This window comes from Sus scrofa, chromosome 8 (genome assembly GCF_054392235.1).
Source record: "Sus scrofa isolate SSC_HxYL_T2T_F1_AM1 chromosome 8, Sscrofa_HxYL_maternal_Yorkshire_Landrace_v2.0, whole genome shotgun sequence".
NCBI lineage: Eukaryota > Metazoa > Chordata > Mammalia > Artiodactyla > Suidae > Sus > Sus scrofa.
In genome coordinates, this window is record NC_139390.1 from 129,191,223 (window position 1) to 129,205,318 (window position 14,096).

Below are 14,096 nucleotides of genomic sequence, written 5' to 3' on the forward strand. Positions count from 1 at the left end.
AATGGAGTTGCCAGCAGTGAGAACTGAGAGATGATTATTTCTCGTCCTAAAAGTTACTGTATAATTGTAAAAATTTTTATCAACTGTGTCTAGTTTAAATTCCAACCAGATACATTGTGTGTAACACAACAAATATTCAAATGCAAATAATGTGGAATATCATTGTTGTTTAATGTCTTTATTTTTTTTTCTTTTTATAGCTGTACCCATGGCATACGGAAGTTCCCAGGCTAGGGGATGAGTTGGAGCTGCAGCTGAGTCCTACACCACAGCCATAGGAATACCAAATCTGAGCCACATCTGTGACCTACATGGCACCTTGTGGCAACCAAATCTTTAACCCACTGAGTGAGGCTAGGGATCAAACCTATATCCTCATGGATACTATGTCAGGTTCTTAACCTTCTGAGCCACAATGGGAATTCTAATTATTTAATTTCTATTTTTAAATTTTTACAGTTTTATTATTTAATAATATAGCAATGCATGCTTCCTCTTCAGTGAATTTTCTGCTCAAATCCTACTGACTCCATAACTATTTATAAACACTACATACACAGAGTATTTGCTTTTAATACTATGTTGAATAAAAATAGAGAGCAGGCATCTTTGTTTTATTATTCATTCTTTGAGGAAATCTTTTCAGCTTTTCACAGTTGAGAATGATGTTGGTTATAGGTTTGTCATATATGGCCTTTACTATGTTAAGGTATGTTCCCTCTATGCCCACTTAGTTGAAAGATTTTATTATAAATGGATGTTGAGTTTTTATAAAAAGTTTTTTCTATTGCATCTATTGTGAAGATCGTATGATTTTTATTCTTCAGTTTGTTAGCGTAGTGTATCATATTGATTGATTTGCGATACAGAAACTTCCTTGTAATCCTGGTATACATCCTAGTATAAATCCACTTAATCATAGTATATGATCCTTTTAATGCCTTGTCGAATATGGTCTGATAATATTTTGCTTAGAATTATGGCATCTATGTTCATCAGCAATATTGGTCTGTAATTTTATATTTTTTTGTGATGTCTTTGTCTAGGTTTGGTATCAGGGTGATTCTGGCTTCAGAAAATGCGTTTGGGAGCATTTTGCTCCTCTTCAATTTTTTGGACTGCTCTGAGAAAGACAGGTTTAACTCTTCTTTAAATATCTGGTCGTACTTACCTCTGAAGCCATCTTGTCCACAGACTTGCTTATTGGGAGTTTTCTATTATTATTATTACTAACTCAATATCATTGCTAATAGTCTATTCATATTTTCTATTTCTTCCTGATTCAGTCTTGGGAGATTATATGTTTCTAGGAATTTACCCATTTCTTCTAGGGTGTCCATTTTATTGTTTGTAGTAATCTCTCATGACCCTTTGTATTTCCGTGGTATGCGTTGTAACCTCTCTCATTTCATTTCTGATTTTATTGATCTGGGCCCTCTTTTTTTCTTGATGAGTCTGGCTAAAGGCTTATCAATTTTATCTTTTCAAAGAAACATCTCCTAGTTTCATTGATCTTTTCTAATGTTACTTTAGCCTCTATTTCATTTACTTCCCCTCTGATCTTTATTATGTCTTTCCTTCCACTAACATTGGGTCTAGTTAGTTGTTATTTTTCTTGTTCCTTTAGGTTTAAGAGTAGATTACTTGGACATTTTCTTGTTTCCTGATACAGGTTTGTCATGCTATAAACTTCACTCTTAGAACTGTTTTTGCTGCATCCCTCCCATAGATTTTGGATTGATGTATTTCCATTTTCATTGTTCTCCAGTTTGTTTTTTAATTTCCTCTTTGATTTCTTCAGAGATCCATGGGTTGTTTAGAACTTCACTCTAAACTTCAGTCTTAGAACTGCTTTTGCTGCATCCCTCCCATAGATTTTGGGTTGATGTATTTCCATTTTCATTGTTCTCCAGTTTGTTTTTTTTTTAATTTCCTCTTTGATTTCTTCAGAGATCCATGGGTTGTTTAGTAGCATATTATTTAGCCTACACATGTTTGTGTTTTCCTCCTAGTCATCTCATTGTGCTTCCTTCTTTATGTCTTCAGTTTTAGAAGAATTTTTTTGCTGTTGTTCAGGTTTTTCTCATAGATAGTTGCTCTGTAAAAAAAAGTTGTAATTTTGGTGTGTCCATGAGAAGAGAATCTACAATGTCATCCCGGCCACCATTTGTTCATTGATTATATTTTTTCCAGAAATGTATTAATTTAGAATTTAATTTAGATAAATAGGTAAACATCAAATCTTATCAGAAACCCCAATTTTCCAAACCTTCCTGGTAGAGTAACAATGGTCATCAGAAGTTGCCATGTCCAGGAGCACACGTTCTTTGACACATTGCATTTTTTGTATACTTTTCACACTTTTATTAATTCATTTATTTTTCTTTTTTGGTTGCATCCATAGTATATGGAAGTTCTTGGGCCAGAAATTGAATCAGCTGCGTCTGCCACAGCTGTGGCAATACTGGATCCTTAATCCACTGCACTGGACTGGGGATCAAACTGACAATGCCACAAAGGCAAGACAGATCATTAACTCACTGTGTCACAGTGGGAACTAACACTTTAGATACTTTTTTTTTGTCTTTTTGTCTCTTTAGGGCCACACCCATGGCACACGGAGGTTCCCAGGCTAGGGGTCCAACTGAAGCTGTTACTGCCAGCCTATGCCAGAGCCATAGCAATGTGGGTTCTAAGCCACGTCTGTGACCTACACCACAGCTCATGGCAACGCTGGATCCTTAACCCACTGAGCAAGGCCAGGGATTGAACCCATGTCCTCATGGATGCCAGTTGGGTTCGGTAACTGCTGAGCCACGATGGGAACTCCTTAGATATTTTAATATGGACAATTCTAATGGGGCCAACACAACTGCAGGTGATGTGTTATTACTTCAATGTTTTTGCTTTCAAGAAAGTTAATTTATAGCAGGAGAATTATATAAAACTAGTAATAAAAATACGTACTTCTATATCACCCATAGTCTAATAATCACAGCTATTACCAGATGTTTATCACTGGGGACCAAGAGCTTAATTTTAGAAATAAGAATCAGAAATACTCAACTGAGAGAATATTAATTTTTCCTGGTATATACTAAGGATCCTGATGTATACTTGCCCAATAGGTTTGTGCTGAATGAATGAAAAATTGATAATATTTTCCATAAAGTAGATCAAATCCTTGATATTGAAGTTGAACTGCAGGCTTATCCTCTCTACTTCCTCCTACCAATCCTAGCCTAAGTCTCCTGATTTTTATTCTCCCTTCTAAGACAATACAATCATAAGTATAATCTCTCTTCCATGTGTAATTTTTCACATAGTTTAAGACAGTTTTAATTTCCTATGGAAGACACTCTTGATTTTTAAATATGTAAAGTCTATATGAATAGTGTTGAATTTACTAAGGATGATAGCTGAACTGGCTGATATATAGTAGATACTGAATAATCTGAAGGGTAAATTTTAGATACATATAGTATTTCCAATGTGCTATGCGCTATATTTTAATATTTCAAATACTACGTTTTGAAATCTCTTTGTAAGTTAATTTTTCCTGTATGCTCACATTCCGTTTAAAGAGTAGCTTACAGAATTTAAGGAATTGTTATTCTGATGAATGTGCTTCAGCTGATGTAGATTAAGATCATGTTAGCCCTCTGACAAACATATTACCTTCTGGATTGATTATACCTCCTTATTCAGAAGTTAGCTTCTGAATATCTATGGTATGCACAAACGAAATGTGAAAAGGATCTAAAACTGTGTAATTTTGCCATGTTTATGCCTCTGTGATCTTTAAGTCAAATGCACATTTAGTGCCTTTAAATTTCTGGAATTCTCTGGGGAAAAAAAAAAAGAAGATAAAACTTAAATGTGGGTGATGTTTTGGTTGGTGACATAAACACTAAAATTCCACAAGAAACTTTTACTTTGTCCACATGCCCTATTTGATCTATGTACTCTCACACTGATTCTTATTAGTTTCTAAGGATTGTTGGGTGTTTTAAACATAAAATAAATATATAGATAAACATTTCTTAAAAAATATATCATAACATGATATATTTTTCTCCTAAAAAACAGGATTTAAAAGCATTTGAAAGCTGTAAAAAAATGCTCCTTTGGGACATGTGTGCTAGACAAATATTCTACATTTTAACTATTGAGCTTCATGTTCAGTCCTGGGGCATCTGTTGGGTTGATGTTTTCAATATTTTCTATAGTTTCCAACTGGCTTCTTATTATGCAGGACTTTACTGTGTGTAAAATGCAGAAAACTGGGAAATCACTCAAGGATGAGTACACATGAAGGAATATGGTAAAAGTCTAATCAATCACTCTTATTTGCATAGTCCTACTTCCCAAGTACATGACAAAGACTAAGAAGAGAGTGACAATGAAAGAAATCTAACAATAGGTGACATTTAAATTAATATTTTTTGTATTCAATTATGTTTTCACTCTTTGCAGTTTTAGAGTAGATGGCTAGATATTTAACAGAGGAGAGCAAAAGAATCTTAGGAAATGGTCAATAAAATGGATTGTTCTGAATTCAAAGAGTTTCCTAAGACAGCAGAGTCTAATGAATGAAAACCGTTGTCTGAGCTCTGAGTTTACAGTACAATAAAATTAGCCTTCCAAATTTCCAATATTGTCCTCTAAATGGCTGCAATTATCTCAGATTTATCATCAGAGTCACCACATCATTTTTTCTTGAAACCAGAACGATTTAAGAGTGAATGGGTGAGCTATGGGTAATTTCACCTGGGCAACAGGCATAAACACAGATTGCTCCAGCCAAACAAATGCATGTGGTTATGCTCACGTGGTATTCTCTAACCAAGAGCTAACTGTTGAATTCATCCAAGTTTCAAGTTTTTACTTAGTTGTTTGCTTTCTTTGATTCATTCTCTTTTGTTCTTGCCTTTTTACTTCTTAAAATGTTTTTTCTTCAGATTTTCACATAACTGACATCTTTCTATTCAAATTTTAGCTATAACAGCCTATTTTTAGAGAGCCCTTTTCTAGAGCACCTTACATAATGCCACCCACCCCACAGCCCAATCTCACCGATGTATCATTTTATTGTTTCCTTCTCTTCATAGTTATGGTCTGAAATTATCTTATTTACTTGCTAATTGTCTTTCCCATCAAAGTGTAAGCTCCATGAGAAAGGAATCTTCTGGGTTGTATATTGCAAACCTTTAGAACTTGGAAGAATCTCTGGCTCAATAAAAATGTGTTCAGTTCTTGAACAAACAACCAACCAACCGGCATTACCAGCTTATATTGTTGTTTAGAGATAGAACTAGAAACAGCAGGAAATAACTTGAATTTAATGTGTTGAGTACTTAAAATTTCTAAGTTGCTGTGATTTCATGGTCTTAGAAAATGTAGATTTGGTTCTATGATAATTAGATTTAAGAAGTTTGCGTCATTTGAACAAAAGACACAGATTATGGTTTAGGGTAGAACATCCTTTAACTCAGATTCTTAGTTCTCTTTATGGCAGATGTAAGTAATCACAGAAATGACACATGAAGGATTCCAATGATGAATGCCTTCCACGTGACGTATTTTTTGTTTTTGTTTTTTTTTTTTAGTCAATGAAAATCATTCTGTTTTGTTAGGGAGGTATAGAAATAGACAAGTACGCTGTATACCATGAGGGAGATTTAACTCTATGTTTGTAAATCCCAGGATGTTTCTAAGTCAGTTTTTTCAATATGCAATTAAAACCCTGAAACTCATCTACCATCTCCTGTTGTGGGAGACAACCTGAAATTCTAGCCGTCAGATCCCTCTCCTTGCTTCTAGACTATGGTACATAAATAGCTCTACAGAACAGTCCCTATTATCGCAATATTAATTGTATCAAAATTCCTCGACAAGCACAATATACACCACTGAAAGAAAGGGGGACAAAGTCTCTCGGATTGATTTTTCCTGAGATTTTGCCTCTTTTTCAAATTAAAAAATCTATTAAGAAAAATAATCACAAAATACTACTACTCATAATTTTAATGAGAAAATGGAACATCTTTAATGGACTATAGAATTCTTTAAATAGCTGTAAGAGAAACATCATTAGAAATAAGATTCATTTTTCATATAACTGTCTAGCTTGGTCTGAATGCAGTAACAGAACTAGAATTCTGCATAAATAATATCCACAACATTCAACATCTGAAGAATGCTGAAAGGACAACCTGTCTAAAAATCTCTTAGGCCCTATTGTACTTAACTTCCTCCAATTCTTCTGTCCCTAAAATATCACCTTCAGTTAAAATTTCAACCCACAATATAGCTTTGATAGAAGATTGTTCTTTTCCTTCACATTTGTCTCCCAAACTCTTCCTTTCCATACTTACTATCTTCCCTACATTATTAACAAAAGCATTTTAAGGGCAACCCTTTAGTGGATTCCTGGGGATATCTTTATAAATGGCATTTTAAAGGTTATTTCTACATCTTAGCTAAATGTTATTAAGGCTTTAGGGAAAGTGGCAAGTCTACTCAGCGATACAAAGGTAGATTCTTTTTAGGTATGAGGAAATTTCCAGTCACAAATAATTAGTATATAAAAAATGCTTCTGATTCCTGACAAGAAGATCTAGCATGGCTGCTACCTTATCCCTTAAACCTAAAACCAGAAAAAGACAAGATAATGACACTGCTGGATTCAACAACCTAAGACAAATGGTAAGAAACTCCTGGGGAGGCAGAATACATTTGGGATCACACCTGTAACGGGGACATTGGGAGTAGAGGTCAGAGGAGAATTAGATGTTTTAAAGTAGGCGAGCCCTTTATAGCCGGCCTTTCTTTCTCCCCTACCTACTACGCATGGGGAGATAATTACCTGTATTTGCATTATTCTGGGACAGGAAAACCTGTGGTGCCACAGTGGAACCAATCAGAGGTGACAGGGTAACATCAGTACAGAGAGGGAGCCAGCTGAGGTGGAGAGCAGAGAGCATTTGGAACTAATAAGGGAGATGGCTCCTGAGAAGTTCTTTCTCACCTCTTTTTTTTTTTTTTTCCTTCTTCTTTTTAAGGCTGTACCTGCGGCATATGGAAGTTTCCTGGGTTATGGGGCAATACCGGATCCTTAATCTACTGAGCCAGGTCAGTGATCGAACCCACATTCTCATGGATACTAGTCCAGTTTTTAACCTGTTCAGGCACAACGGGAATGCCTTTCTCCCCACTCCTTGGCTAAGTATTTTTACCTGAAATAAGCACTTCAGGGTAAAGAACAATGCCAGGGTCAACCATGATATACCAGGAAAAAAGCAATTCCAAGAAAAGCTGTGATACTGATTTTAAACTTAGGCAAAATAGAACATAGAGAACATCAGACCAGTCAAGGTGTAGGAATTTTTTCTTGAGACAGGGTAACCTTGTCAGGGTGGAGTGTGGGAGGGGTGGACCAGAGCTGGATGAGCAGATGGAATAGCAGAGGCTCTCTTCCCTGAGGTGTGTCCCACATATCTACACAGTCAATCGCCAGAGAGTAAATGCTCTGTGCCATGTTTTGCTCCCTATCAACTGACTAATAACCAATCAATGTAAATAATATACACTCAGGAGTTCCCCTTGCAGCTCAGCAGTTAACGAAACAGACCAAGATCTATGAGGATGCAGGCTCGATCCCTGGCCTTGATCAGTGGGTTAAGGATCTGGTGTTGCTGTGAGCTGTGGTGTAGACGTGACTCAGATCTCACGTTACTGTGGCTGTGGCGTAGGCCAGTGGCTACAGCTCCAATTTAACCCCTAGCCTGGAACTTCCATATGCTGCAGATGCAGCCCTAAAAAGCAAATAATAATAATATATATACACTCAGAGTAATATAAGCCCACAAGAGAAGAATGGGTTATAAATGAAGCATAAATTAATGAAATAAAAATAATTAGGTGGGTACATGAATTAGTGTACCTTATCCAATAAATACTTATGCATTTTATCATGTTAAATTATAGCATCAAAGAAATGAAAAGAAAACTCAAAAGATGGGAAAAAATATTGCAAAATGGATAACTCAGTACTGGAGTCACCGTCATGGCACAGTGGAAACAAATCCAACTAGGAACCATGAGGTCGAGGGTTCGATCCCTGGCCTTGCTCAGTGGGTTAAGGATCTGGCGTTGCCATGAGCAGTGGTGTAAGTCATAGATGTGGCTCACATCCTTCATTGCTGTGGCTGTGGTGTAGGCCAGCAGCTGTAGCTCTGATCTGACAACTAGCCTGGGAACCTCCATATGCCATGAGTGTGGCCCTAAAGAAAAGCAAAAAAAAAAAAAAAATGTATAACTCAGTCTAAATCATATTATGATAGAATATATAACAATCTTTTAAAACCCAGTAATAAAAGACAAATAACCCAGTTACAAAAGAGGCAAATGTTCTAAAAAGATATTTCTTCAATGCAGATACACAAATGGCTATAAGGACATGAATGTTTAACATCGATAGACATCAGGAAAATGCAAGTTAAAAATCACAAAATACTACTTCACACATGCTAGGAAGGCTATAATCAAAAAGACAGATAATAATAAGGGTTGGTAAAGATATGGAGAAGATGGAATTATCATATTTAGCTCATGGGAATGTAAAATGGTGCAGTCACTTTGGAAAACAATGGCAGACTATTTAAACATGAAGTTTGCATGTTGTCCAGCAATTCTACTCCTAGGTATATATACCCCCAAAAAAATAAAAACACATGCCCACAAAAAATTTGTACATAAATATTTATAACAGCGCTATTCATAATAGCCCCCAAATAGGAAAAACACAAATGCTCATTAACTGATGAATGGATAAATAAAATATGGTATACCCACACAATGTGACATTATCCAGCAATAAAAATAAATAAAGTATTGATACACATTACAACATGGCTAAACCTTGAAAACATCATACCAAGTAAAAGAAGCTAGTTGAAAGCAACCACGTATTATATGATCCCACGTATATGAAGCGCCAGAATAGGCAAATCTATACAGGGAGAAAGTGCATCAGTGACTGCAGTTATATCACCTCATACCTGGCAGAATGGTTATCATCAAAAGGACCACAGGGAGTGCCCTGGTGGCCCAGGGTTAAGGATTCAGTAATTTCACCATTGCAGCCCAGGTTCCATCTCTGGTCTGGGAACACAGATCCCACATCAAGATGTTGCATGCTGCAGCCAATTAATTAAGTTTTTAAAAAGACTACAAATAACAAATATTGGGGAGAAGAGAAAAGGTAAAATGCGTATACTACTGGGGGGGACTATAAATTGGTACAGCCATTGTGGAAAACAGTATGGAGGTTACTCAAAAAAACTAAAAATAGAAATACTACACAATCCAGCAATTCCACTCTTGGGTATATATCTGAAGAAAATAAACACAAATTGAAATGTTTTGTGCACACCAATGTTCATAGCAGCCTTATTTACAATAGCCAAGATATGGAAGCAATCTGAGTGCTCATCAATAGATGAATGGATGAATAAGATGCAATGTGTGTATATATGTATGGATACATGTGTATACTTGCATATAGATACATGTGTGTGTGTGTACATGTACTCAGTGAATACTAAACTGTATAAAAAAATTAAATTTTGCCCTCTGAAACAACATGGATGTATCTGGAGGGTATTTTGCTAAGTGAAATAAGTCAGGTAGAGAAAGACAGATACCATATATTATCTTTATATATGAAATCTAAAAAAATAAAACAAACTAATGAATATAACAAAATAGAAAGAGACTCATGGATTTAAAAAACAAACTAGTACATACCAGTTGCAGGGAGGGTAAAGATGAAGGGCATGATAGGGATAGGGCTTTAAGAACTACAAACTACTATGTATGAAATAAATCAGCTACAAGGATATATTATACAATATAGAATATAGCCAATGTTTTAAATAACTTTAAATGGGGTATAACTTTTAAAAACCGTGAATCACTATGTACACCTGAAACAAAGACAAAAATGTAATGGAGTTCCTCTCTTGGCTCAATGGTTAACAAATCTGACTAATATACGTGAGGACTCAGATTTGATTCCTGGCCTCACTCAGTGGGTTAAGGATCCGGCGTTGCCGTGAGCTGTGGTGTATGTAGGTCACAGACACGGCTCGGATCCCACATTGCTGTGGCTGTAGCATAGGCCAGCAGCTACAGCTCCGATCCGACCCCTCGCCTAGGAACCTCCATATGCCTCAGGTGTGGCTCTAAAAAGCCAAAATAAATAAATAAATAAAATTGTAAGTCAACTATACCTCAATAAAGAAAGAAAACTGTGAAAAGGGGACATTTCACTTGATAAAGAGAATTTACTAAAGCATTTTAGGCAAATATCTTGCTAGATGCATTTTTTTAAAGGAACAATACAGTATCCTGTAGAACTGCAAATGCACGATACAGGTTTGGAGAGCCTGGCTAAAATGAATATAGACTAAAAAAAAATTTCCTATTTTCAGATGACATGATTGTCTATGTGGAAATCCCAACAGAATTAACACATTGTTAAAGCAAAGAGAGCTTGCTAAATACAAAAGATCTTGGAACTATCATTGGTACTTTTTTGTTCTAGTAGAGTCAGCAACTAAAAACTGTAACTAAGAACACAGAAACTGGCCCAAGTAAGCTGAGGACCTTAGACATCTGGTCTCTTGTTCTCATTGGGGCTCTTAAGAGAGAGTTAATATGTCATTTACTAAACACACATTGGTAAATAAATACAGCAAAGTACTATCCCTGGTGATTAGCATAGAAAATTGTCAAAAAGACAAAATAGCAGCTTTGCTTCAAGGGACTAGCCCAGTAAAATGGAGGAGGATATGTACCAAAGAGGATAAGTTTTCATGTTTTTATCTATTATAATAATAAAACACATTTTTCTTGACATTAATGCTTTTGAAACTAAGGGTTTTGATTCAAGATGCACAAAACAACCTCATTTGCCTTAATCTTATTTGCTTCAATCTCAGTTGCCTCTGGAGAATATCAGTAACTTTAAAAAATATGTATCCAATTATCTAGCATAAATTAAGCATTCGTTCTTACAGCTAGTGATGCATGCAGGTCTTTATTTTTTAGTAACTTTAAAAAAATATGTGTCCAATTATCTGACATAAATTAAACATTCATTGTAATCTTACAGTTAGTAGTTCACGCAGGTCTTTTAGACAGGAATATAAAACAGAAAATACAGTTCCTGACAACAAGGCCCTTAGAAGCAAGTTGAGGAAATAAAACATAGGCACATGAAACAACATGATAGCAATTACAAAACAACTATCAACTTGTGTAGTAAAATCTTTGAAATGAGAGCTAACTAGAAGTAAGCTAATTTAAACTAGTTAAATATGTTCTTCCAAGCACATAAAATAGCTCACACTAGGCTAAATAATGATCCATAAATTAACATGTGCTAAATAATTATGCATTAATAATGTCTGTGGTGTAAACACTTCCACTGTAGACAATTTCAAGGTACCAGTGGTTTAAAAGAATTCCTTTATATTTACGGAATTACTCATGGTGAGCCGGCTCCAGCACACCACAGTCTATGTTTTAAAAGCATTATTCTTTTTCATGACCTCTAAGAATTACTACTTCTCTTCCTAGTCTATTTGAGAGACATATGGAGATCTTTTCTTTACAGACAATTAAAGTCTCAAAATGTGAAAAGTCTCAAACATTTCTTCAATGTTTTGTTAGGGAAAATAATCTACAAAAATAATCTGACATATTTGAATCCTTAGTCTATGAAATCATACCCTTAACCACTGTGGGGTTTAAAACAAACTCTGTGACAAGACATAGGAATAGGTATTACATTTGTTTATTTTTTTAAGTTTTATTCAAGTTGATTTACAATGTTCTGTCAATTTCTACTAAACACCCAAGTGACCCAGTTATGCATAAATATACATTCTTTTTCTCATATTATCTTCTTATATTTGGTAATGATGTGTTTTCTGCCTTTTTAGACTATTTTCTTCAGAAAGTATCCTCATCTGAGAGAAGACTTTATCTTCTCCTCAGTATCATCCAGCCAAATTCATTCTTCTCAATTTTTTTCATGTTAGTTTTAAAACTTGTTTGTTTCCTAAAACATCACTTGTAAAAATCTTGGACTTGGTTTATCCAGGACACTGTAATGCGAATTATTTGTGCTAGGAATGTTAGCAAGTCAGGCTGGATGCTATTCTTATTTATTTATTTATTTGCTTTTTATGGCTGCCCCTGTGGCATACAGAAAGAAGTTCCCAGGCTAGGGGTTGAATCAGAGCTACAGTGCCAGCCTACACCACAGCCAGGGCAACATGGGATCTTTAACCCACTGAACAAGGCCAGGGATCCAACCTGCATCCTCGTTGATATTAGTCAGGTTCATAACCTGCTGAGCCACAACAGGAACTCCTTGATACTATTCTTTGCCATAGCTTTTCTGTTGATATTTTTTCATCAGACTTTGGAAAATCTGCTATAGCCTGGACTCTTTAGCAGAATAATGACAGTTCCACAAGCAGGTAGATGTGTCAATGGCTTTGAGCTTGGGAAGTCTTGGAAGCAGGGGGGAATGTAGGTGATTTATATGAAATTCCAGCTTTATGCCGCCTTTGTATATGAAGAAGTAAGGCTGACACCCAGATTATTTTAGTTTCCAGGAAGGATTATGGGGGATATATTCTTAGATTGCAAAGGCAGTTTCACATCAAATTTTGTATTAAAGTCACTACCATTTAGTCTCCATAAATCAAAATAGGTCACTTGCAGAACATAAGGATATGACACACAATAATATAATGCAGGCAGGGGTAAGGTGAGGATTTTGAGAGAGAAAAAAGAGGAAGGAAAATGTATTGAAAATGCATTTATATAAAAATGACTCATTTAAACTGTGCAGTTTTGATAAGGAAAGGAAAATAACCCATTTATAACCAGGGCTATAAACGAGTGCATGTAACGTAAATTGAAATCTCAAATAATGACTGATATAACATCTGAGTCAAGTAAATTGAACCAGTTCCCTGAAGAAAATGTCTTCATTTGATGTATTATAGTATAAAATAAGTGAAGGTAATGAGGTAAAGGTATGATCTTACTATGTATGGCTTTTAAAGTGTGTGTAAAGATGTCTGACATTCTTCTACCTTTAAAAGCATGAATTGACAGAAATGAAATAGGAAATGATGTGATGGTGCTTTCAACTGATATTGAACAATGATTTATTGATCTTGTAAATATGAACATTATTCTATAGGTTCTGTGGCAACCACAGTTATGAATAAACTGCATGCCCTTAGCCATTAAGAGTGTATAATTTAGCAGAGGAAATAAAATCATATATAATTAGATTTAATATGTGGCCATAATAAGACCTTCATACAATGAAGCAACTATGCCTTAAGAATTTAGGGAAGAATTTAGTTCTGAGTGGAGGGTACCTGGGAATATTCTGGTAAACATATAGCTTTTAAGCAGAATATTTAAAAGGCACCTAGAAGTTATATAGATGTCCAGGAAGTGGGGACATTGAAAAAATAAAGGGAAAAATCCTCAACAAAATACTAGCAAACTGATCCACATACATATTAAAAGGATCATACACCATGATCAAGTGGGATTTATTGCAGGGATGCAAGGATTCTAAAACATCTGCCTATCAATAAATTTGACATACCGCATCTACAAACTGAAAAATTAAATATGTATGATCATCTCAGTAGATGCAGAAAAGGCTTTTGATAAAATGCAATGACAATTTCTGATAAAAACTGTCCAGAGAGTGGGCATAGAGGGAACCTACCTCAACATAATAAAAACCATATGTGAAAAACCCACATATAACATCATTCTCAATAGTGAAAAATTATAAACATTTCCACTAACATCAGGAAAAAGACAAGGATGTCCACTTTCAGCACTGCTATTCAACATAGTTTTGGAAGTCCTAGCCACAGGAATCGGGGAAGAAAAAGAAATATAAGGAATCCATATTGGAAAAGAAGAAGTAAAGCTATCACTGTTTGCAGATGACATGACACTATACCCAGAAAACCCTAAAAATA

At 35.3% G+C, this 14,096-nt stretch overlaps 1 long non-coding RNA gene across 1 annotated transcript in view; it reads right to left on the bottom strand.

The window, feature by feature from the left end:
• Positions 1-450: 450 nt before the first annotated feature.
• LOC146401044 (uncharacterized) overlaps positions 451-14,096 on the bottom strand; it is a 328,359-nt gene continuing 314,713 nt past the window's right edge. The window contains exon 5 of the long non-coding RNA XR_014813352.1: positions 451-2,098. This is a non-coding gene — a long non-coding RNA (uncharacterized LOC146401044). The remainder of the gene's footprint in view (positions 2,099-14,096) is intronic.